This window comes from Mustela lutreola, chromosome 16 (genome assembly GCF_030435805.1).
Source record: "Mustela lutreola isolate mMusLut2 chromosome 16, mMusLut2.pri, whole genome shotgun sequence".
Lineage (NCBI taxonomy): Eukaryota > Metazoa > Chordata > Mammalia > Carnivora > Mustelidae > Mustela > Mustela lutreola.
This window is the reverse complement of record NC_081305.1, coordinates 5,419,958-5,443,507: the sequence shown is the minus strand read 5'-3', so window position 1 is coordinate 5,443,507 and position 23,550 is coordinate 5,419,958. Positions and strand designations below refer to the sequence as shown.

Below are 23,550 nucleotides of genomic sequence, written 5' to 3'. Positions count from 1 at the left end.
GCCAAAAAACTGCTTTGGGCTTTAATTACATAAGTCAATGAAAGGTGCTACTTACTGCTCATTTATTATAAGCTAGCCATGTGCACAGCCTTACTTAATCCTCATTAACATTAGCCTAAGAAGTAAGAAATATTTTTATCCTAGATTGATTAGAGAAATATGTGGCCCAGAGAAATAAAGGGCCTTGCACAGGGTCTCACAGCCAGTGAAGGAAAGCAAGACCCAATCCCAAGTCAGACTCTGAGAAATGATCCATTAAGCACGCTCCTGATTTATGAACATACACTGTCTGGCTTGAGATGTGTTTGTCTACAATCTTGCATTCTATTCTAGAAATCTGATATCCAATGCATTGGTGTTCTTTTCTTTCTTTTAGAAAAGTTAGGAATCAGATGTATTCCGGTGGCTGTGTGGAGGGAGAGAGAGGAAGGAGGTGTGCATCCTTCATCTCAAAAACCATCATAGATACTTCAGGCCGATGTGAAAATTAAAAGCTGAAAATCCAAAGTCTGACATGTAGTCCCTGGGCTACACCTACGGTGGAGTCAATAGGAGAATGGTGTCATCTGTTTTCCCCTGAAACTTTCTGCTGCTACATACCATTTGCAAGATGTAAAAATCATCTCCAAGAAATGCCCTGTTTAAATAATAAGCCATGTCCTCTGGAGACTACAACCAAATAACATTTGGTGTATAAAAATGGAGAAATGTGTACCCAAGGAACAAGGAGGGATGCAGCCACGAACCGAGTGTGTCATTCAGAAAGGGAAGAAATCAAGTCAAGATGTCCTTTGCACATGTCTCCCAGATCTTGTTCCCAAAGCCTGCAGCCTTGGCTTGGTCTGGAATGGCCTTCTCCAAGCAGCAGCATAGACTCATTGCTACCTAGGATATCTGCCCAGTCTTGTAGCAGGTACTGAGAAGGTGGCCAAGCCCCGACAGCCACGTGAGCCTGTGGACACTACCTTACGGTGGTTCAGAGCAGCCCTCATGGGATGGCTCTGTTTCCCCCATTAAGCACCCTGGCTCTGCACCGTCCTGGCCCTCTCCAGCGTCACCCTAGGGGGACCATCCCTCCATAAGTTCACAATCGCAGCTTTTTAACTCCCAGCTTAGGGAATCATGCTGAATTAGTTCTTTGTGTTATTAACCAGAGGAGCACTTACATTTTCTGACATCTCTAATCTTGGAGCTCAGGGAATAGCACAGAGCATTTGCATGAAATTACCCCTCATTCTATCTATAGGCTTAGCTGCCAGCGTTCGTGAATTTGGCAGAAGCCAGCAGATCGCGCAGTTAATGTCTTCCTCTCCTGCCAGGCTCTTCAGAACGGGGTGCATTACAGTGCTGCGTGACGGAGAGCAGAGTGCATTGTGGGATGTGGAGCCTAGGTGATGCTGTTTGCAGCAATTAAAGAAGCAAGGCTTGGTGGCATTATTCACACGCACGCCTCTTAATGCCTTTTGCTCCATTAAGCCCTTGGATCAACTACTGTAGGAGGATGTTGGCGAGAACATGGGCAGGGTTTGGGCACAGGTAGAGGTGCGCCTCCAGGCTGAATCCCTTACCAGGTTGGCAGCCGTGTGTTTCCTTTCTGGACTTGCCAAAGGAGGTTTCCTTTGCTGTTTTCACTGTTTCTTGTCACATCCGCAGAGCCAAGCAGCTCAGGCTAGATTCAAGTCGGTACGGTTCGACCTGAGGAGTCCCCCCCACCCCCCGCCACCCCCGATCACCTTTTCCCACGTGTCTTGAGGATTTTCCATCCACCCCACCCTCGGGGGGTCTTGTGGGGTCGGAGACAATCACTGATCACTCAGGTGTCCTGCTGCTGGGTTTTTCATAGAAATTAGAGATGTCACCAAGTGTCCATGCTGCTCTGGTTAATTACGCAAAGAGCGAGTCAGATTTGGTTCCCGAAGCCGGCAGTTAATGACAGGGACTGTGAACCCCTGAGAAGGGGTTCTCTTCAGTGACACCCGAGGATACACAGTGTGAAGAAGCTGTTGTGCCCAGTGAGGGGACAGAGGGTCACCTTTGAGGATTGCCCTGAAGGTTTCCTGACAGGGGATGGTCCAGACTTGGCGGTGCAGTTTTGACGGACCGCCTCGCCTCCTCTGTAGTTCCGTTGGTCTCAATTTATAATGAGGGCGCCAGGCAAGAGAACTAAGCCCAAAGGGCATTTGGGGTTTCAGAACGAAGGAGAGCCACTGGCGGCTCCATGGGGCAGGACACTGTTTCTACCGGAGGAGTCCACTCTTTGTTCGGTTGTTTGTTCTAATCAGGAGAGCGTCGTGTAGCATTTTATTTGAAAAATAGAGTTTTGCCGTGCAACCCCCCTCCCCCCCCCCCCCGCGCGTCTAAACAATGTCTTTCCAGTCCGAAAGTTGTAGACCGTCTCTAGGCCAGTCTTCTGATTCTGAGAGTCATGAGGCCCCAGTGTCAGATCCAGTTCTGGCCAGTCTGCACAGAGAGCTGTCTCCGTCCTGTGGACAGGCATTGTGGCATGCTCCCGGGGAGAACCAGGATGATGAGGCCTTAAATAGAGGACGCCCTCTGTCTCAGAATAGGCATCGTCTCCGCCGAAGGAGAATGTTCCTTCTTTAACTTCTGCTCACGGTGACATGAAAGTTTGCTTCCTCAGCTAGACGCTCCCGAGGCTCTGGGTGCACGCTGACTTATAGACAGGGGAGTTTAAAACAGTGTTTCACACACATACACACACACGCATATATCCCTGAGACAATACACTGGGAGAATGTTGTCCGTGTAGTTACACCGAATACTTTAGATCAACATTTCTCCAACAGGGTTACTTATTCACAGACACAAACAAACAACCCTTTGGTCAAGTACATGAGAGCACGGCGTGGACCGGACCTCCCGTAGGCAGCATGGCGCCCCTGATTTCGGCCCGCGTTCACACTCAGCATAAGCCCTCCCTTTGCCGTATGGGAAGGATCTGTGACTTGCTTCTGGCCAGGAGAAGGTGGGGAGGGAGATGGATGTCCCTTCTGCAGTTCTGTTGTGCCGTGTAAGGTGCGGTCTTCCAGACTGGGCTGGGGAGACTCCCCCACGCTGGCTTTAAAGGAGTGTCCGGTCCTGTCGCGAGAGTGTGTGCAAAGAGGGGAGGGACCCCCGGGCACAAAGGACAGCTCCTGACCAACGTCCAGCAAGAAAACTCAGGTCTCACTCTACCTCCCAACAGAGGGAGTTTGGAAGTGGCTCCTTCTCTAGGTGAGCATCAAAACACCTCCCACTCCCCCAGCAGACACAGGGCTGGCAGCCTGCTGAGACCCTGAAAGGCTCCTGAACCACAAGGTAATACATGTATGTTGCCCAAGGCAGCTTACTTTGTAATAATCTGCTAACACAATAATAGAAGACCAATATCATGCCCTTAGATATTTACAAAGAACATTAACAAAATAAAAGATTTGAGAGGGCATGAAAGAAAGAAAAACACTTCACTGTTTAACTTTATTTAACATGGCATTTCCCATACCAATAAGAACATGCCCCGTCACCCCAACTTTTATAAACAAAAACACTTAGGAACTTCTTAACAGTGTTGTGCTGTTCTATGGAAAAAAAATGTAGGAGAGTGATTCTGAACTATTTTGGGCTCAAGACCGTTTTACACTCTTAAAAATAATGGAGGACTCAAACCTTTTGTTTATGTGGATTTTATCTATTGATACTGACCATATTTGAAACTAAAACTGAAAAAAAAATACATGTATACCAACTAATCTATTTTAAAATAATGACAAGCCCATTACATATTAGCACAAATAACTTTTTTTTTTTTTTTTTTGGTGCAAATGCACTACGTATTACAAAACAAAACAAAACAAAAGTAGTGAGGAGAGTAGTGTTGTTTTACCAGTTCTCGTCTCTTTCCTGAATGGCTGAATAGGACTCAATGGGTTCTTAAATCTTTTTAAGCGTTCAGTGTGTTGTGATACAGCTTTGGTTGAAGAGAGTGAAGAAAATCCTGGCTCACAGAGAAACGTCGTTGGAAAAGGGAAAGAGCACTTTTCATGGTCTTTTTAGGGAACTGTGCATATTCTTCTCCGATACTTTGGAAGTACCAGTTCCTTAAATGCTGGCTGCGTTGTGGAATCTGAAACTCTATCAATGAACTTCTCATAAAGCTGGTGAGAGAGAGAGAGAGTGAAGAGACAAATAATACTTAGAAGGACCATGAAAATCATCTTGACTTTATGTACCTGCTGAAGGTGTCTCATGGGACTTCTCAGACCAGACTTTGACAACCACTGGTTTAGGGAATACTCACTCCATTAATCAATTAGGGGACCCAGACTCATCTTAACTGATTCATCAATTATGTATCGATTACCTTTCATAGGAGACACTGAACCAGGTGCTGGGAAGAAATGGAAATAAATAAGATGCAGTGCCTGCCTCAGTGACATAATATCCAGGAAGAGAAGAGAAAAATACACAATCATCTATATATTAATAAAAATCCAAATGCAGTAAGTGAGTGCTAGTTAGTGAAGGGGGAGAGGAGAGAGGGAGACAGACAGACAGACAGAAAGACTAGCTAATTTACTTAGGCAGGTAGCCAACGCTGGGAAGGTGTTCCGGGCTGGCGCGGTGCAAAGGTGTTGCCCCTTCAGGAATGGCCCCTTCGTGTGACACCTGCGATCATCCGGAGACACACGGCAAGCCCAGCCGCATGTAGATGGAGTCGCCAAGGTGCGGGAACCCACATGGTAGAGTGAACGGGACTTGGTAGCAGTGCAGAGCATTCTTGGGTCTCATCAGACTTCCTAATAACCCTCCATCAGAAAAGTAATCATCTTCTCAAAGGGAAATGGGGAAATTTCATATGTGGAGGTTTTGATTAATACAAGGAAAGAGTCAATTTAGTTCCATAATAGACAGTACCCTGCGAGAGCCACATCGGAGGAGCGAGAATGAGAGGAAAAAGGGATGAATGTGAACAGATTTCTAGAACCCTTAAGTGGCATCAAACCATGGTCGCAAGTGTCCACTCTAATTGTAGTCCTTTCAGGGCATCCCTAGAATTCAATCAAAGTCCTATTCTGAGCATAGCTTTGTGCCTTGTATGAGTTTGTCATTCGTTCCTCTCAATATCCCTTGGAGAAGGTAGACTGGCAGGTGCACTTTGTAGCTGGAGAAACTAAGCAAAGAGAAGTTAACAAAGACTCGGGGCAGGATTTGAACTCCAGCCTGCCTTCTTCCACGTGCTTTGAGTCTCCTTCAGGCCCTCCCTGGGTCTGTATTACCCACCGTCCTCCATCCTGCCCCACTACCTATGCGGTTTGACCTGTGGCTCCTGATCCTTTATCTGCATGCTCTCCGGCCACCTGGTACCTGTTCTGTGGCCGCTGCTTGCTGTGAGGACTCGTGTTTCTTCCTTCTCAGTTTCACGCTTTGTTATAGGAGCCAACAACTCTGAACTTCCTTCCGGCTACTTGGCCGCCTCTACTCATAAACTCAGATAAGAGGTGATTCTACCACCTCTCTGCCCTGGACCATGGGACACCCTGTCAGCGGGGCTGACCTGCATCCCCTTGGTAGCCCTGTGTGTGTGTCTGTGTGTGTGTGTGTGTGTGTGTTACATCTCTTAGAATCTCATAAAAGCCATGGATCCATTATCTGGAAAAATGTGAAGCACGTAGGCATACTCTCATAGTACAAATTCAGTTTATGGAAAATTCTGGAAGATTTGGCACTCCCTAAGGACCATTCACTCACAAGGTTCTCTCTATATCCTTGACTCCAGGTTACGATCCCCTGCTCCCTCTACTAGATTGTAAGACCCATGAGACAAAACTATGTCTTATATGCCATTGTACCAAGCACCAAGCACCAAGCCCGGGACCCATAGATCTTTATTCTGGGAGGGTAGAACTGAATGAGCTACATGACCCCTTCCTCAGGATCCCTCTGTCCATTGCTTGTATTCCTCCTATCTTGTCACGCTCCAAGAATGAAATGTATATACCTCTGCTAGCCCAATGACCATTAATTTTGGAATCATGGCCCAACGCCTGACTACACATGGGCTGTGTGACATCATTTCAGCCTATTAAGTGCCAAGCACTAATTGATTTGTAAGAAAGGCGACCTGTAATGCATGGCGCAGTCCCAAGGGCTCCCAAGGGCTCCCAAGGGAGGGACGACAGTGTCGGACTCACGTCAGGAAATCACTCTTGCCGGCCCTTGTGGGACAGGATGACATTCTGGCCAGGAAGCGGTCTTGACTTTGGATTTGAATCTGCCCCTGATGGAGTTATTCACAGATGGCTAAGTTAAATGCAGCCTTCATAGCACGAAGGCATTTCAGAAGTAGCTAAGCAAGTGGCCCATGAAATGGAGGCCCCAGAAGCCTGGGGAAGCCTCACCAATGCATCACCCAGTGAAGCCATTGTGTCTCTCCTCGGTAATGAGCATTTCCAAGGGCAACGTGGGGGATTTCCATCAACCTGTGAGAAGGCAGGATGTGCAGGCATTGTGGATCACAAGAGGGAGTAAAAACAGGCAATAAAAAGCCGGAAAAAAAAAAAAAAATGAAGCCAGGATCCAAGGAGATATTTTCTGTGGAAAAGAGAGGGGAAAAAATAGCTCCACCCCTCCTGTCCAAATGAAAAAGCATTTAATTGAATGTTCTTTATAGAGGTGAAAAAAATCCCCTGTGGAGTTCCCAGTGTTTCATTATCCAATTGAGTTCAGTACCTCAAGTTTCAAAGACCATTCTCCTGAGTGATTATTCTACTCGCCCCGACAGTCTGCCCTGTGCTCAGTGATCCCCTACTGGGCTGCATCATTTAAAAGTCAAAACCCTGAACGTATTTTTATGCCCAATATAGTAACAGAGCAAACTCTGGTATCACTCACTTTATTCTCCACAACCTCCTTCCTCTTGTCTGTTATGCAGATTTCTGTGCTCCTGAGGATGCTTGGAATCAACAGGGCAGCTCCCCAAACACTTCCTTAATCCTGTGAAAGGCCTCAGAGGGAAAGACATTAGGGGGCTGAGAGAGGCAGCCTCACAGGGTAGCTGTTGAAGCAAGGGCTGGGCCTCTCAGAGTGCCCCTTGAAGTTAGAAAAATCTAGGGGATGGCCTGGGGCGGTGGTGAGTGGCTTTAAGGAAGTAAGTCTATCCGGAGACACCAGGCTGTTGCTGGGTTGAAATGGCCCATGCAGACTTGTCTTCGGGAGCTTTTCCAGGGAGGGCAGCCTCTACTGGGAGAATCCCGGAAGGGAGCTAGGAGAGAGACCCTCCCAGCAAACATATCAGTTCTAAGAAATACTCCTCTTTGTTATTCTTGAGAACGTTGTAAATCAGGTCAAAATCACTGGAACATCCAGGAAGTGGTCCCCCCACCCCAACTTGAGAGGGAAATCTAGGGGGTCAGGTGAAGAATCGTTTCAAATCTTGCCCTTCAGAGACCAGCTAATAGGGTTGGCTGATAAACAACATAAAATAATTGTTTAAAAGTCTCACATCTGACCTACTTAGCGCCTTGCACACTTTGTAATTTAGAAAATATTTGATGACTTTGAATCCAACCCCACTTTCTCACATAAAGGCTTAATTTCTCTTTGACGGAAATGAATAGTTACATTGTCATACCTTAGCCAAACAGCCTATAAATATAATACCTTCAGCCTTAATATTTCAAAAACTATAGTTTTCATTTCAAGCTGTTGTGATATTTTATCTCTGAAGTTGTAGAATAATTTAAACCAATTTTTCCTACTTCAGTTAGTTCGAGGTTGATTCTTCTGTCTAATTCCTCCCTCGCAGAACATGTAAACTCCCTCCAACCTCCTGCACTGGCAGAAAAGCAATTTGTTTCCAAGATTCAGGACTAAAAAAAAAAAATATGGTTGTGGGATGATCTAGAGACGCTGTTATGCTGATTCTTTCCCCTGCTTAGCTCTCTGCTCCGTTATGAACATAAACAAACACTGGTCTCCCCAGAGGTAAGGCCCTCCCTGGACTTTCCTTCCCAGAGCCTCTAGGGTGTTGCTGTCAATGCTCATGTCCTACGGGTTCACACATCCCTCCACCAGACGGCACAGCCTGTTGGGTGGGGAAGTCCTTTCACCCATGGTAAGCTAATACAGGTCTCTGCTTGGCGGTTTTAGATTCCAATCTGCGAGCCCTAGTTCATGAAATGTTGTCCTAGGGCACTGGGAGGGTCCATGCCAGATTCAGCCTCCGCAGACCCCCTCAGGTGATGAACAGGTAGGCTGCCTTCCCCATCTGTGCACCCTAAACTAAGGGGAAGCATGGTGGGGGCGGAGACTGTAAAGGCCAGTCAAATGACAAGCTGGAATCAGCCTGGGCTTGGAGTGACCAGGGAAACTCCAAGTGACGTTCCTATCTAATACTGACAGCTATCGCTCTGAAGCGTATGCCCATGTACCGGCCCCTTGCCCTGCAGTGTTCTGAATGCTTGAACCCACCCTGGGACTCATGTGGTATAGCATCCCCACTTTACAGATGAGGACCTGGAGGTTTTAAGCAGGACCTCACCCAAGGTCACATAGTGAGGGGGTAGTGGAACAGAACCCTGTACCCAAGCAAGTCATCTGTAGACCCTTTACCACCACCCTCCCGACCCATTTCTCACCACGGTCCACCTCTGGGCTGCTGATTCCCACGAGACACCTACCAGGGGAAAGAGCTGTGGTCATGCACTGGCCCCTCTTTTCCAGGTTCTGTACTGGCTCCGAATGAGTCCCTTAGCCTGTTCTGGAAAGCATCCTACTTCCTGCCTCTCTATCTCACATAGACTTTGCAGGCATCCGGACTGATTGGGTCCCCGTTCACCTAACACAGTGGGAACAGTTTGCCACTGTTTATTTATTTATTTTTTTCATTGAGCAAACATTTATGGTGTCTATTATGGTTTTTAGGATGCTCCCAGGCCTTGGGCCACAACGCGGTGAGCAGAACAGGCAAACCTATTGCCCTCTTAGAACTGAAAGCCTCCCGACGTCTTCCTCGGTGTTACATTCCCACATACGCCGTCCGATTAAATCTCACTTCTGTGAGAGGCATTTTACAAAGGGGAAACACATATCTTGGAAGGTGGGGCGGTTGGGCCAAGAGAATACGCTTAATAAGTAGCCAAACCAGGTGAATTCAATTCTGACTCTTGCTAGAACTTTTTTTTTTTTTTTTGCCACTAGTCTCTGCTGCCCCCTATAGATCTGTAGCGGGACTTCATGGGTCCCTGGAGGTACCGTCTTACCTAGAACCCTCCAATTCCTGCTCAATTCATCTCTTCATTTTAGAGCCACTTTCAACACCTCCCCAGGGCAAGTCCCCAGATAACCCCGGCCATTCACTCATTTATTGGATAAGCAGACACTGGGCTGCTGTGCTGGACCAGCCCCTCTGTAGGAGCTGTGATGTCCACAGGGAAGACCTGACCTCCTGGAATTTACACATTTGCATTCCAAGGGCACAGTTTCCCAGGTTGATTGAAGGACACTAGTTCTAGGAGCTTTGAGTCCCTGGAGCTTCCCCATGGGCACGAGCATTAACCCTTTAGCTGCTGAGTTATAGTAAGGTTCTGGAGGATCGTGGAGGAAGCTGGAGCATTAAGATGGGGGAATGTGGGTCTTGGAGTGGCAACATGGTACCTCGGGGCACAGAAGTGTTTCATTGTTTCTACAATGGCTGTCGTAGTGTGTGCTAGCAAAATCTCAACCCCGCTCACATTCCACATGAGAGTCTGCCCTTTCCAACTAGATGGAATGCCCACTGGGGGGCAAGGATCCTTCCTCCACAGGAGCCTGGCACAGGGCACGTTTGATCTGATTCATCCATGACTATCTGCTTGGTGTAAGTTACTCCTCATTGTTTCACAATTTGACCTCCAAGCTGAGCAGTGCAGATGAGATGAGGCTCTCGTTTTAATACTACAATATCTTCTAGGACTTCTTCGTATGATCTCATAGGATATGAGAGCATAGGATCTTTTCTATAATCTCACTTTTACTGTTGAAAAGAATGGTGACGTCTTCGTTGCAGGTAAGTAATATCTGCCATATATGGTGTGGTACCAGCGTGTGACAGAACCTTGGACCCTTATGTAGTCCACAACTGGGGTTCATTTGAGCACTCATGGGGTAGTTCAAAAATAAGTTTAGATCAAGGGCAGCAGTGTCCACGGAAAGGGCATCACCACCATGTTGTGTCAGCCCAGAGCCATGGACCAAAGGCACCAAAGGGGTGACACTCCTGATGCCTCCATCCCTTAGTCTTTTCAAGGGTGAACATGTCAGATTCATGACTGAGCTCCTCAGGGTCTTAGAAAACTTCTCAGCATATCCCTTCAGGTAGCTACTACCAAAGGATCTGAATTAGTTCAAGAAATTAAACCTAATGCCATCCCATATCCAGGCTGTTTTTAATTAGAAAAAGAAAGGGGGGTTGTGGAGACCTCCTCTACCCCACCCAAAGAGAGGCTGATAATTATTTACCTGTTTAGGAAAAAGAAAACATTATTTAGATTCAGGTTCACATAGTAATTTAACCTAATGCTCAAGATATTATCTGTTATTTGAGGAGAATCCAGTGACTAATAGTAAGATTTACAGGGGCTCCCTTAGGGCTCTGTGTGTGTGTGTGTGTTCTTCCCTGTGGTAAGATTTTTTTAAATCTGATGCCTAACAAAACAGAAAGAGACCATAGTCTTCTCAGAAGACATTGCAATATGTCATTACTGTTGGTTTGTGCTTGCTTTATCAAGAGCAAAGCTCATGTTCATGCAGTGGTCACTTCTGTCACCTCATGGGTACAAATTTAAGATGTAATTGAAGATTTGAACAATAATCAAACCCTTTCTCCCCCAGGTAGCTCTGAGTTGGGAAAACATTGTCTGATGGCTTACATAGCAGTGAAATCAAATGTAGACTCAGTGTCTTGAACTAGAACCATGAAAGAAAAGAGGGCGACTTAATAACTATCCGCTGGGTGCCAGGTGACTCTTGTATCACCACTTCATTTGATGTGAATAACAACTCTGTGGAGTGGGTATCTCCCTCCCCGTTTTACAAATCTGGAAAACAAGAGCATCAAAGTGATTATGCATTTGGGTAGGAGTTGCACAACCAGAAAGCTAATATTAGAGCTCAGGTCTGTCTGATTTCAAAGCTCTTTCCACACTACCTAAAATATTCATAGACCAGATGAAAGCTTTTCTTATTTTTCCTTGGACTTTTTCTCCAATTTGTAGCTCTGCTTTCAATACAGGGTTTCTTGAAATGTGATGATGTGATTATACTTCTGGTTATTACTCCCCTGCCATCATTTCAAAGGGACTTGACATGAGGCTGAAGAGATAATGGTGGGGTGAGCCGTCAATGCAGGTCAACCTTTCTAATGTGGGCTGGGCAATGTCTGAATTACCCAGCACTGTTTTTAGAAGCGGTTTCCTCACTACAGGACAGGGGTTATGGGCGCAGAGGTTCACAAGGGCCCAGTTGTTACTGTAAATAGGTGCCATAGACTGGCCTGTGGCAGGTCAGCGGTGGGCTTGAGGGGCTGGGCTGTACTGGAAAACACATAAACTAGTGTGGGGGTCTTTACTCCATTGGGATGATTGCTAAGTCTCTGTAGGGAGACCACGGCCAGCTCCAATTATGTCTTTGGAAAGGAACTTTTTTTTTTTTTTTAAGATTTTATTTTAATTTATTTGACAGACAGAGATCACAAGTAGGCAGAGAGGCAGGCAGAGAGAGAGGAGGAAGCAGGCTCCCTGCTGAGCAGAGAGCCCGATGCATGCCGGGCTCGATCCCAGGAGCCTGGGATCATGACCTGAGCTGAAGGCAGAGGCTTTAACCACTGAGTCACCCAGGCGCCCCTTAGGAAAGGAACTTAATGAACTTACTGTTTTATAAGGCGCAAGCAGAGAAATGCACCCTCCAAAGTCACTATCCTCTCTTCTGTTCACTATTGGGGTCCCTATTTTAGATCTAGGGGAACAGTAGAAAGTGCAGCCTAGGGAAATCAGAAAAAGCACCAAGATGGGTCAAATTCTAACCACTGCTCAGTATTTTAAAATGTGTCTATGTTTGGTTTTCTTTTCTTTTTAACCATGGTTTACTGTTGGAGGGGAAAAGTTGGCTGTGAGGCAAGGGACCAGGCTGACTGGATCTGCTTTCTCTTGGGTCGTTGGTTATCAGAGTTCTTGGTGACTGACTGTCAGTCTCACCTTTATAAAGGTGATGAAAGCAAATGAACAAGGTCACTGGTCGACAGAGTACCCCAAACAGCTCTGTTTACTCAGGTCACTTATAAAGGCCAGTCCTTTCCCTTCTGCGTGTCTGATGGTGGCAGCTTCCATCTCAGCATCTTGAAACGTTCTGGCAGCTCCAATGGGTTGTGGAGCCACATTGGCACGTGTCTCCCTCCATGGTTTTTGTTGTTGTTCTTTATTTTGTTGTTGTACTATTCCTCCGATCTATGTGTTTGAAAACATCAAATACAGTTTCCAACAGAGACCTACTCGGGAAATTTCATTTTTCCCTCCTCATTTATCTTTTTCTCCCTCTTCCTCCTTCTCTTCCTGTTCATTATTAGAAGCATGGCCAGTGCTTAATGACTATTGTCCTTGTGCCAGGCACTGTGCTAAGTGCTTACGTGGGCCATCCTATTTATAAGGACAGGAACCCTAGGAAGTGGGCATGGTTTGGATTCTCATTTTGCAGATGAAGAAACTGAGGCCCAGAGAGGTGAAGTCATTTGCCCAAGGAAGCCAAGTTGTTTAGAACTTGGCAGAGGTGGGATTCCAACCCAGGCAGTCTGCCACCAGACTCCTCACTTAACCACTGAATTTCACACCTCTTACGATTGCTCAAACCCAGCAACTGCACTCAGAGAATGAGAGAGAACTTGGAGATGAAAGACATGCCAATGATTTCTGCCCCCATCCCACTTCCTTTCAACATCTTAAAAAGCAGTGGGTGAATAAAGCTAGGCAGTGATCAAAGAAAAGTCTGATACACATTCTTTTCTGTTGTATGATTCAGTTGCTTACACATAATTCATTTGTAAATTGATACTAATGAAAGTTGGTCTTGAAATATTGTATACAACCCAAATCAGGAGCTTGGCACCAAATCCCCACTTGGCCCACAAATTATTTACTCTTGCCAAATTAGAGTCGAGAGTAATTTACCATAAGATGGGTTTTTAACCCTAATATGTAGACATATCAACAGTTTGCTATGAAAGCTCATTAGCTTCTAGAAGAGACTCCTATTAAGGGGATGCTATCAGGGTAAACATATCACTTTAGTCTTTTTTCCAGCATTATTAATTCCACCTTGTAATAAAGGGAAAATAAATGGAAAACTCTTGTTCAGTATTAATTCGCTTGGACCATTTATTTCTTTCTCTCAGAAAGTTGGTTCGGTTCGTTTTCCCATGTTCCTGCTCAGTGTGGGATTTTATGTTTTCATAATTAACAGAGACATTTTTCAAACAGAAAAATATTATGTTTGTGCTTTTGGGGGAAAAAAAACCCACAAACATAGTGGCTACTGAATATGATTTTCCGAATGAAGTATAGATTTTTCATTCTCAACATACATCTCTATCTCCTGATGTTATGGATTTGGGCTTTAGGGCAGCCCACTACCAGGCCTCTAGCTGTCAGAATTGGACAATTTATTGGCTCCTAAATAGGAACAGTGAAACCGCTGCATTATCATGGTATGTTGTTGTAAGCAAAGAACATCTATTTTCTAAACAGATGTTTACCAAGTACCTGCCTACTGTACACAGATGAAATTAGGCTTTGTCTTACTGGGCATGGCTGATGCCATTGTGATTAAGAGATTAAGGCATATTGGTCTATCTTGTTAATAAGATAAAGTTTATCTAGATCCTGCTTTTTTACTTGTTTATTTTGGTTTAGCTAAATTTGAGATTATGCCCAAAGTTCACTACTAAATGAGGAAGTTGGGTCTCCTCCGCAGCCCTGCTCTCCTTTTAAAACTCTGTGATTCTCCTGTATCAAGACCTCGTTCAGTGAATTTCTAAGCCAAATTGAGGAAAAAATGGTGGGTCTTCACTTGTAAAAGTTCTTCCCTTCAGTGGAGAGATCCCCAAGTAATTCCCAAAACATAAATCAGACTTATTAACTTGAGACACACATGACAGAGACCACAAGATGGACTCTAGGGTGCTCTTCAATCCAGTGTATGTGAGATGCTCTGGGTATGGACTGTTTCACAGAATGTCATCACATTAACAAAAGGGCTCAGGAGAACCACCAACCTTACGTAATTCTTCTAAATAATGGGGTCTACTCAGTGATACCTGATATGGGACCATATTTACCATTATGTTTGCTTATAGCTTGTCCTTGGTCATACCATTCAACTACTGCACACCTCATTATATAAAAGAAAAATAACAGGATTTACCTAAAGCTCAAAGGAATACTGATCCTATGCTAATTAAAGTTTGTTCTGGGATTTGGGTGTCTCAGATGAGAAACCCAGAGTCGTGCTGAGTTTGGTTATCTTATTCATTTGCAATCGGTATTCGTTTATTGAAATTGAGTGTGTGGATTTTCAAATATCTCATTCTCTTTTTCCATCTTGTGACTCCATTGAGTATATTTTGTACTCAAAGAAGGGGTGGGGGAATGGAAAAGAAGGTCTGGAAGCTCCAAAGCAGCCTAAAGTTACATGTTTATGACCCTTAATGAGCAAAGATTAAGATCAGTGTTTAAAATTTTTGCATTCAACCTCTCAGGAGTTCTTGATGCTTAGAAAACATGGTAGTGTTTGGGTCTTTTTGTGAGAAACAGCAAGTGGCCAATCATGCTTGGTTTCCTGAGCTCAAACTCATCCTCACCCTACAAAGAACTGAAAACATGGCCACTATCTCCCAAGAATTATACACAGATTTTTCTCTGAATCTTTATCCCATCCCCCAACATGCTTCTAGCCTGTTTTCAATTAACCTGGCCGCTGAATTCATGAGGTTGTCTCCTTTGTGAGTCTATCTAACCTCCTGTCTTGAAGCTCCTCAAGAGACCTCTAGCTCCTATAGATTCCAAAGTTTTGAGGAAGAACTTTGTCTAATCCACCCTATCTCTAAGACCTTCTACCTCTGGGCAATCATTCAGGAACCGCTCTATCCCCTGTATGCCTATCAAGCCAGTGACTACTAAATTCAGCCCTTGGTCACAGATGAGAAGTCATGATGGACAGCCAGGGTTGAAAATAGCAGGGTTACTACTGTTGACTTTTGGGTCAATGATAGTTGACTGTTGAGAAAGGGTGTTCACTCAAGGCAAGAAGAGGAACCAGTATGATGTTCTGGAATCAGTATTCAAGGAAAGTGTAAAAATTAACTAGAGAAAATTGGGTAGGAACTTAGAAATACTCATTCGGTCTCTTCATTCAGCTTATATACACAGGCTATAAAATGATTCCAGGTGAGGGTGCCTGGGTGGTTCAGTGGGATAAGCCTCTGCGTTTGGCTCAGGTCATGATCCCAGGGTCCTGGGATGGAGCCCCACATTGGGCTCTCTGCTCAACGGAGAGCTCCTCCTCTTTCTCTGCCTGCCTCTCTGCCTACTTGTGATCTCTGTCTGTCAAATAAATAAATAAAATCTTTTTTTAAAAAAATGATTCCAGGTGATTTTGTTATTATTACTCAAAATCTTTTAGTAGTTCTTGAACTGGTGACTCTATAAAAGTCTGGGAAAGAAAGAGGGCGGCATTAGAAATCTGTTACCTACAGTCATGCCAACCCCCAGTGTCTTTAGTTCTAGTCTCTAAAGCAGACCCCAGGGAAATGATTCAATGAAAAATCACTTCTTTGTGACGTGACAGGATGCTCCAGTAAAGGAGTAGGGGGTGATACAGGGAGTAAAAGGAAGGCAATAAGTTGATGTAGGTGGATATGTTATCATCATGGGTGACTTGTGGGGTTCTGTTTGAGATACTTCGGAACTGTGCCACCCACAGTCCAAGGACGCTGGGGACTCTATCGACCAGCACTCTTTCATTGGTTGAGGGCTTCTCCCAGGGACATTACTTCCTGGTGCTTCTGACCCACCAAGGGAGCAGGTCAAGCATGGTCAGGGGCCACAGAAAGAAGATGTAGATACTGTGAGAACAGTTGACCGCTAAGGGAATATAAGTGGATGGTAATAGTGTCTGCTACACCCACATTACAGATGACTGAGATTTGACCCTAATGAAGGTAGTGGACTCTTCAGCTTTTCATAATGCTCCTGTCTATACCTGGTAGCAGAGGTTAAACTGGGGAGGGAATTGATCTTAAAGTTTCCTAAGAAAGGAGGCCCAAAGATCTGTTGAAAAATCCAGTGGACCTTTTTCTCTTGTGGTACTGTATGAGAGAGTGATAGCCTCTTGAAGCATAATAAAAAGATGGGAACAGTCACACATGATAGCAGCGTGTCTGCAGGATGGGCAGGTGTGCCCACAGTCCAGGATCTTGGCTCTGTGGCTTCATCTCCTTTCCCTGTGCTCTCTCTGACTGCACCTTTCTTATCCCTGGCATATACCCTATATATGTATGTATGTATGTGTATATACACACACATATATATATACACACACAGATATACAATAGAGCATTATTCATCTATAAAAATAATGAAATCCTTCAATTATGAAAACATGGATGAACCTGGATGATATTATGCCAAGTGATAGGTCAGATGCAGAAAGAAAAACACTGTATGATTCAACTTCTATGTGGGATCTATAAAAGTAGAAATCAGAGAAATAGACTAAAGGGTGTAGGATGGGGGAAATGGGGAGATGTTGTTCAAAGGGTACAAGATGTTCTAAGATAAGTAAATTCTGTGGATCTATTTTACTGTAGGCTATGTAGAGTTAATAATATCATATCGTACACTCGAGGGTTGCTAAGAGAGTAGATCTTATGTGTTTTCACCACATATTTAAAAAGGGTATCTATGTGATATGGAATAGATATTAATTAACTTGAGTTTGGTAATCATTTCATATATATTCATCTATTAATTCATCATACTATACAGTCTAACTATATACAATTTTTACTTACCAATTATAGCTCAATAAGCTGGAGGAAAACAAGTGAGAGCAAAGGGGCTATGACTTGACGGATATCATTTAAAAACTGAGTGTCCTGGGAGAAGTGAGCAGCAACCACTACCAAAATGTCCAGGCAACATTCCCATATCCCTCCTTCAGCTGCCCATAAAGTGCACTTGGAAGTTGCCAAGGAACAAGCTTCTCCTGTGTTTCCCAACGATCACGTATGGTGGTGCCTCCATCTTTCCCATACGTGTACCTCATCTTTGCCAGCCTCCGCACTTTGAGACAAACCCCACCGAGGGTCCTATGTCGTCTCAGGGACTCTCAAACAGCCATTTGGATCCCTGGGATAGAGTTATCGATCCCCGTTTGGTTTTTCCCTCTACTGTGTTGCTCTAAGGCAGACACACTGCCAGCCATGGAGTTCAGAAGGCACAAGCACACACGGCCTTCTAAAAAGGCAGAGATTGTACTGAAGTGTTTGTTTTTCTGTTTGTTGGCCAGTTTCTCTCATTGACCTTGAGTAGGTCTCGACCACCCTCAGCTCATCTACTCTGTCCTTGTCAGGATGCTGTCCTGCTGCTGGAGAAGTACCAGGAAGACTTAGAGTTAAAAGATTTAAATTGACCCCAATTTTGAATAATTCTTCTTTATCCTTAAAGGGTGACTACTATTTGTTTTCTTGAACATGCACACTCATCTACCACTGCTTACTAAGACCTTTCTCATCTGAGAAGTCAGGAAGAGGCAGGGTATTATCTTCTCAAGTCACTGACTTCTGTAGCACCCAGGACCCAAACCACAGTGTTCATTTGGGATCTCTGAGAAGCTCAGACTAAAATAAATAAATAAATAAGTAAATTAATTAATTAAAAAAATAATAACCCCAGTGTGTAGACAGAATGTAATTTGCTCAACATTTTTTCTTAAATTAATGTTTAGAGAACTTCTCAAATGCTCCAGAAGTCAACGTAAGTCTTTTAGGTGTGGTGTAGGATAAAAAGTAGAGAAAGAAAAAATACTTGGGACTCATATCAGCAAGACCATCATGGGTTTGGATTCCTGTTCTACTATGTGCTCCTTTTCCTCTGTCCCCGTATGTGGAAAATGGTAATTTTATACCATTATACCAAAAACGGTAAACTTGATATATGCCTTATAGAGCCACTGTGTGGACTGGGGACCCCATATTTATGAAATGCTCAATATTTGATTGGACCCTGTCAGCTCCTTCTCTCCAAGATACATAGCAGGTGTTAAGCTGTCTGAATTAACACAATTCCCCAAATTAGATATGCAGTGGAGAAGAAAAGGCCATGAATTGGCACGTGAATCAGCACAGTTTAGGGTTAGAAAAAGATGTACCTAAAATAAAAGATATACTAAGAAACTTGGAAAAAAATAATCTAAGTTTATCACTGAATGTATGTTAGTTTTTCAAATTTGTTTTTCCCACCTTACTAAATTCATATTTTTATTCTATTTTTTTAAAAGATTTATTTACATATTTTAGGGTGGTCCAGAGAGGGAAAAGAAGAGTGTGAGAGGGAGTGCCAGCAGGGGAGGGGCGGGGGGAGAAGGAGAAGGAAAGCAGACCCTCCACTGAGTGCAGAACCCTATGCGGTCCTTGATCTCAGGACCTGAGATCCTAACATGAGCCAAAACCAGGAGTTGGATGCTCAACTGACTGAGTCACCCAGGCATCCACCCCTCATTTTTATTTTTAACAGAATTAGTTATAGTTATCTACTTAGAATATATCCAAAGTTGGTACTGTCATGTAACCCATCTTTGCTCATCCAGAGGCTTAGTGGAAAAATCATCAACATAAAGCATGAAACATTATTAAGATTCCTAACAGTTTGCTATCCCAGAAGAATGTGGTCTCTTTTTTCACTTGCACTGTGTCTGTCTTTTCGGGAGGACCTCTGTCTTCACTCTCAGCTGCCATTTCCATGTATTCTTCCCTCTAGTAGGGCTCCAAGGTGAGAGCCCTTGATGGAGAGGTAGGTTGTGTCACCTAGAAGGAAGGGGCACTCTGGGCAAAAGAGAGAAGTGATCAGATTGTCAAATTGCTTGGTGACCCTCAAGACCAAAGTACCTGTGAGTTTGTGTATTTTCTGGTCGTTCTACTCATTTGATGATTAAATCCTACAGCTGTCCAAATCCAGTCCTTGGCTTATCTTAGCTATGCAGAATGGCACTGCTGGTTCAAGCTGTCTGTGGAGCAACAGATGTATGAGGCCCAAATGTAGCAAAATGCCAGAAGAGTGTGTTTGGGCAGCATACCAAAATGTAGTTCAGGGGGTCTGCATGGAGCTGGGACCAGGGCCAATGGTAGATGGTTGAAAACGGCAATAAGGGATGTCCAAATAGTATGACAAGAGGGAAAGTCTCTCTGTAAATCAAAGTCAAAAAGACTTCATAAAAGCCTGATTTGGAGACTGAGAGTGAGAATCCGATTTGGAACTTTTCTCATAGCCTGGCGATTTGAACTGACGTTTCTGTTGCAGGAAGTCCTGGGAGGCTGAGTTCTGTCCTAAAGGCATTGCTTTGCCAGCATGACATAGATGTTCTATGTCAGATAGAAATGAGGGTGCATGTCAATAGTACTAATCTGCTGTTCACAGACTCTGAAGTGCCAATAAGAACTGTGTTTGTCTTCTAAAACTATGCATACGCTTCTACTTTCTACCAGTGAGTGGAAGCTTAAGCTAAGTCCATTCGTTCCCTCCATGATCCCCAAGGTTTCTGTCTACTCTCAATTGCGTTTACTTGCTGCCATGGCACATGATGGGAGGGAAGCAGTCTGGCATCCCCTGAGATGATATTATATCCATCTGGTCTTTGTTCTTCTCCTTCCAAGCTCATGGGTGACTCAGGTCTTCAGCTCTCTCTCCCATGTTTCAGTCGCTTTCCAAAGCATGCCGGGACCCTTCGGCTGCGCCCTTGCTGACGTGGGTTTGGAATTGCAGCTCAGAGAGAAGACATAGCATTCTCCCTTTTGCCATGTCTGGGCATTTCTCCTTCTCTTTCTAACCCAGGGAGTTTTTTTTTAATATTTAAATTCAATTAGCCAAGGTGTAAGTACATCACTGGTTTTTGATATAATATTCAGTATAAGGGAATTTTTGTCTGGAAACAAAGATGCCAGTACACGAGATCATAATGCATTTTTCCTTATCTCCTGTTTAAAGCCCAAATGTATAGCTGGCTTCCTTTCAGATTTAGCGTTGAAATACAAAATGGGCTCTTAAAATCATAGTTTAAAAAAAATACAAAAAAAAAACTTGGATGTTTAAAACTTTGTTTGTTTATTCTAGACTTCTCTCTGCTTTTCAGCAACAATATCCCTTTCCTGAGGCAATTCATGATGGGAAGTGGGGTCATGAGTCGAGAGTAGAGAGAGACTTCGGGGAAGATCTCATTTAATTCCTGCCCAAATTTCCAGCCGACTGACTGGAGCCTCAGTTTGAAAAATTAATTTTTTTTTTCTTGGGCAGAGATGAGTCCCAATACTCTGGGGCAGAGAAAGCTAGAGAGTTTGCATATTTGTGTTAGAGCTCACATGGAGCTGTGATGAGTGACACATGGCTGTGTTTTCCAGCAGGGAAATTTGAGGTCCACAGAGACGAAGGCTTTCATATTGGCATAGCAAAGAAGGACAAAGTGTAACCGAGAAACACAGCATATAGGTAGTAATGTGAAATTTGTGAAGAATGCTAACCCTTCTCTTATTCCAGGGAGGACTGATGAGATGTGGGGGTAGTCATCATCATGAGGGTAAAATCCAAGATAACTAGAGGCGGGAGAGAAAGTAGCTATCTCTCTAGATGCAAGACGGATGAAGTTTTCAAATGACAAGCAACTTCTAGTTTCTAAGTATTTGCCTTTGCACTCGAGACCATGCTTTTTCGGAAGGGGGGGGCGGTGAGGAGGTAAACAAAAGACGTAAATTGCTTTTACTGACAACAGACATTACCAGATTTATCCACAGGACCAGCGTTCCAAATGCTATGTAAAAATGCAGCAATTGGCCAGATTGTTAAGTAATCTGCTATAATTGCTTTTATTTGTTTAATTCTTGGAACAAACAGCTTTTTTTAATTTTTTGCCTGGAAGACAAAGAAGAGTTAAAATTTTAGGGTTGCTTTTCAGGGAACAGTAAATTGAGTGTTTGTTGGCTGAGTTTGGACAATTATTCTCTTTAGAGGTTCGGTTAGCTTGACTGATAGGGGGAGGTCTGGTGGCTGGGAAGGATAGAGTGAGTCAAGTGGCGGATTCTGAGGTCAAGGGCAGTGTTGGGAGCCCAGGATTCCCAGTGGAGCGGATGAGTGGGAGATACCATTTTACTATAAGAAAGAAACAGAAGAGTAAACCTATCCAGGTAAAAATGGCGCCATGTTTTCATTTTGGTGCTAAGAATTCTTGCCAGATGGAACCACTGACCTTTTATCTTAGAGACACCCCCCCCCCCTCCCGCCTTGTGGGTTCAAGGATAGCCCGCAAGCCTAAGGCTTTCTGTTTTCCAAGAAAAGAAAGGATACTCTTGATTTCTTATAAAGGGTGAAAGAAACAATTCATGTCAAGATTTTATCCCCCCCACCAACCATGTTGAAGTATTTGGTACGTGGAGAGACTGTTGAAGGCTCAATATATGCAAGTAGATTCATAGCACTGATTCTTGGGGATTTTAATAAACTCTATTTAGGCTCCTCTAAACTTAAAATGGTGTTCTCAGCTGTGTCTCAGGTCATTTTTCAAACTGTGTGTTCTCTTTCCCTTAAAACGATCAAAGGGAATTGCTTATTATCCAGGGTCAACTTATTAACTGGAAACAGAATATTCCCCAATTACAGTATCTCTATGAATGCACATCTCACTGAGCTCTAGGCAAGGCCCAAATTGAGGAGGAGAGGAAAGAGTGTAGTCAAAAAAAAAAAAAAACCAAAAATCCCCAGCATCTTATTCTGGTCTCCAGCTGACTAGCTCAGTAACCTTGGACAACTTTGTGACCTCTTAGCATGTTTCTTCATTTGCAAAATGAAGCTAGATGGAGTAATTGCCCAAACTCCCTTTTTCTCTCTGCTTTTCCTAATTTCTTAGAACTGCTAAATTATTGCAGGTATTAAATGATTTACTTTCTTCTTTGAAATAATGGAGCTCATTTTCTAGGATCTCCATCTCCCTGTGTATCTGTTAAGCAAGATCTAATGCCCTTGATACCTCTGTCTCTACTTTCTAGGGAATTACAGATATAATAATGCCATTTGATTTTGTGGAGACACTTAGTCAAAAATTGTCACTGAATGCCTTATGCTTTCCTACAGTGCTATCAGAGCTGAATCCTCACAGCAGACAAGCCAGAGATAAAATAAGAAGGATTGACAAGAAAGGGAGGTAGGAGGAGCTTGTGTACACAGATTGAAAAGGCATAAATAAGAACATGAGAAAAGCCACCAGAAGAAGTATCTTTCTCCATTCTTGAGGGTATAGTATATATTTTGAAGGTTATATATATATATATATATATTTATTTATTTAAGCCTTTTCAATTTGTGTTTGTGTGTGTGTGTGTGTGTATACTTTTGGTAAGATGATGTTGGAAATGTAACAATGGAAATGCTCCTAACATTTGGTGAGCACCTACTGTATACCTGGCACAGGTTAGGTACAGCCATTTGTTTTCCACTTTGTAGATGAGAATATTGACGCACGGAACCCACCAGTAAGTGAGTGCTATAACTGAGATTTTAAGCCAGGAATTTGTTCTGGAAGACAAAGAAAAAATTAAATAATCACAGATAAGCCTTCTGCTTCCCCCCCCAAATTGTCTTCTCCTCTCATTCGTAGATACTGAGACATTATCATTTTTTTTGAGACATTATCATTTTGTTCTGCAGTGTACTTCAGACATATTCCCATGTGCACATATAAGGTGAAAATACCTTATTCATTTCAAGTGCTGTATCTTATTCATGGTGTGGGTCTGTCATAAGTTATTTAACCTTTTCTCAATTGGCTTTCACTATTAAAAATGATCCTAGAGTGAGCATCCTTGAACCTGTTTCCATGTGCACATATAAAAGTGTTTTTCTAGGCAGATGCAAATTAAATATACACATATATGTGTATAAATACACATGGGTGCACATATACATATGTGTATATCTTCATATCTATGTGCAGCTTTAAAGATTCTGCCAAATTACCCTTCCAAAGGATTTATGTGAAATCACCAACCCATGCCCCCACTAACACTGCGTGAAAATGTCTGCTTTTTCACACTAAAACCAATACTTGAGATCATCGAACTTTAAACGTTTGCCAAGCTATTATTACATTACATTTTTCAAGGGCATTTCTCTGATGATGAGTGAGTTTGAGCACCTCTTGAGTTATTTTCCTCCAGAAAGGTTCCGAAGAAAATGAAAGGAGAATGACTGAGCTCTGCCATGTGCT

The 23,550-nt window shown here is 43.6% G+C and overlaps 1 protein-coding gene across 1 annotated transcript in view; it reads left to right on the top strand.

The window, feature by feature from the left end:
• CDH13 (cadherin 13) overlaps window positions 1-23,550 on the top strand; it is a 989,149-nt gene that overhangs the window by 155,883 nt on the left and 809,716 nt on the right. The window lies entirely within an intron of this gene.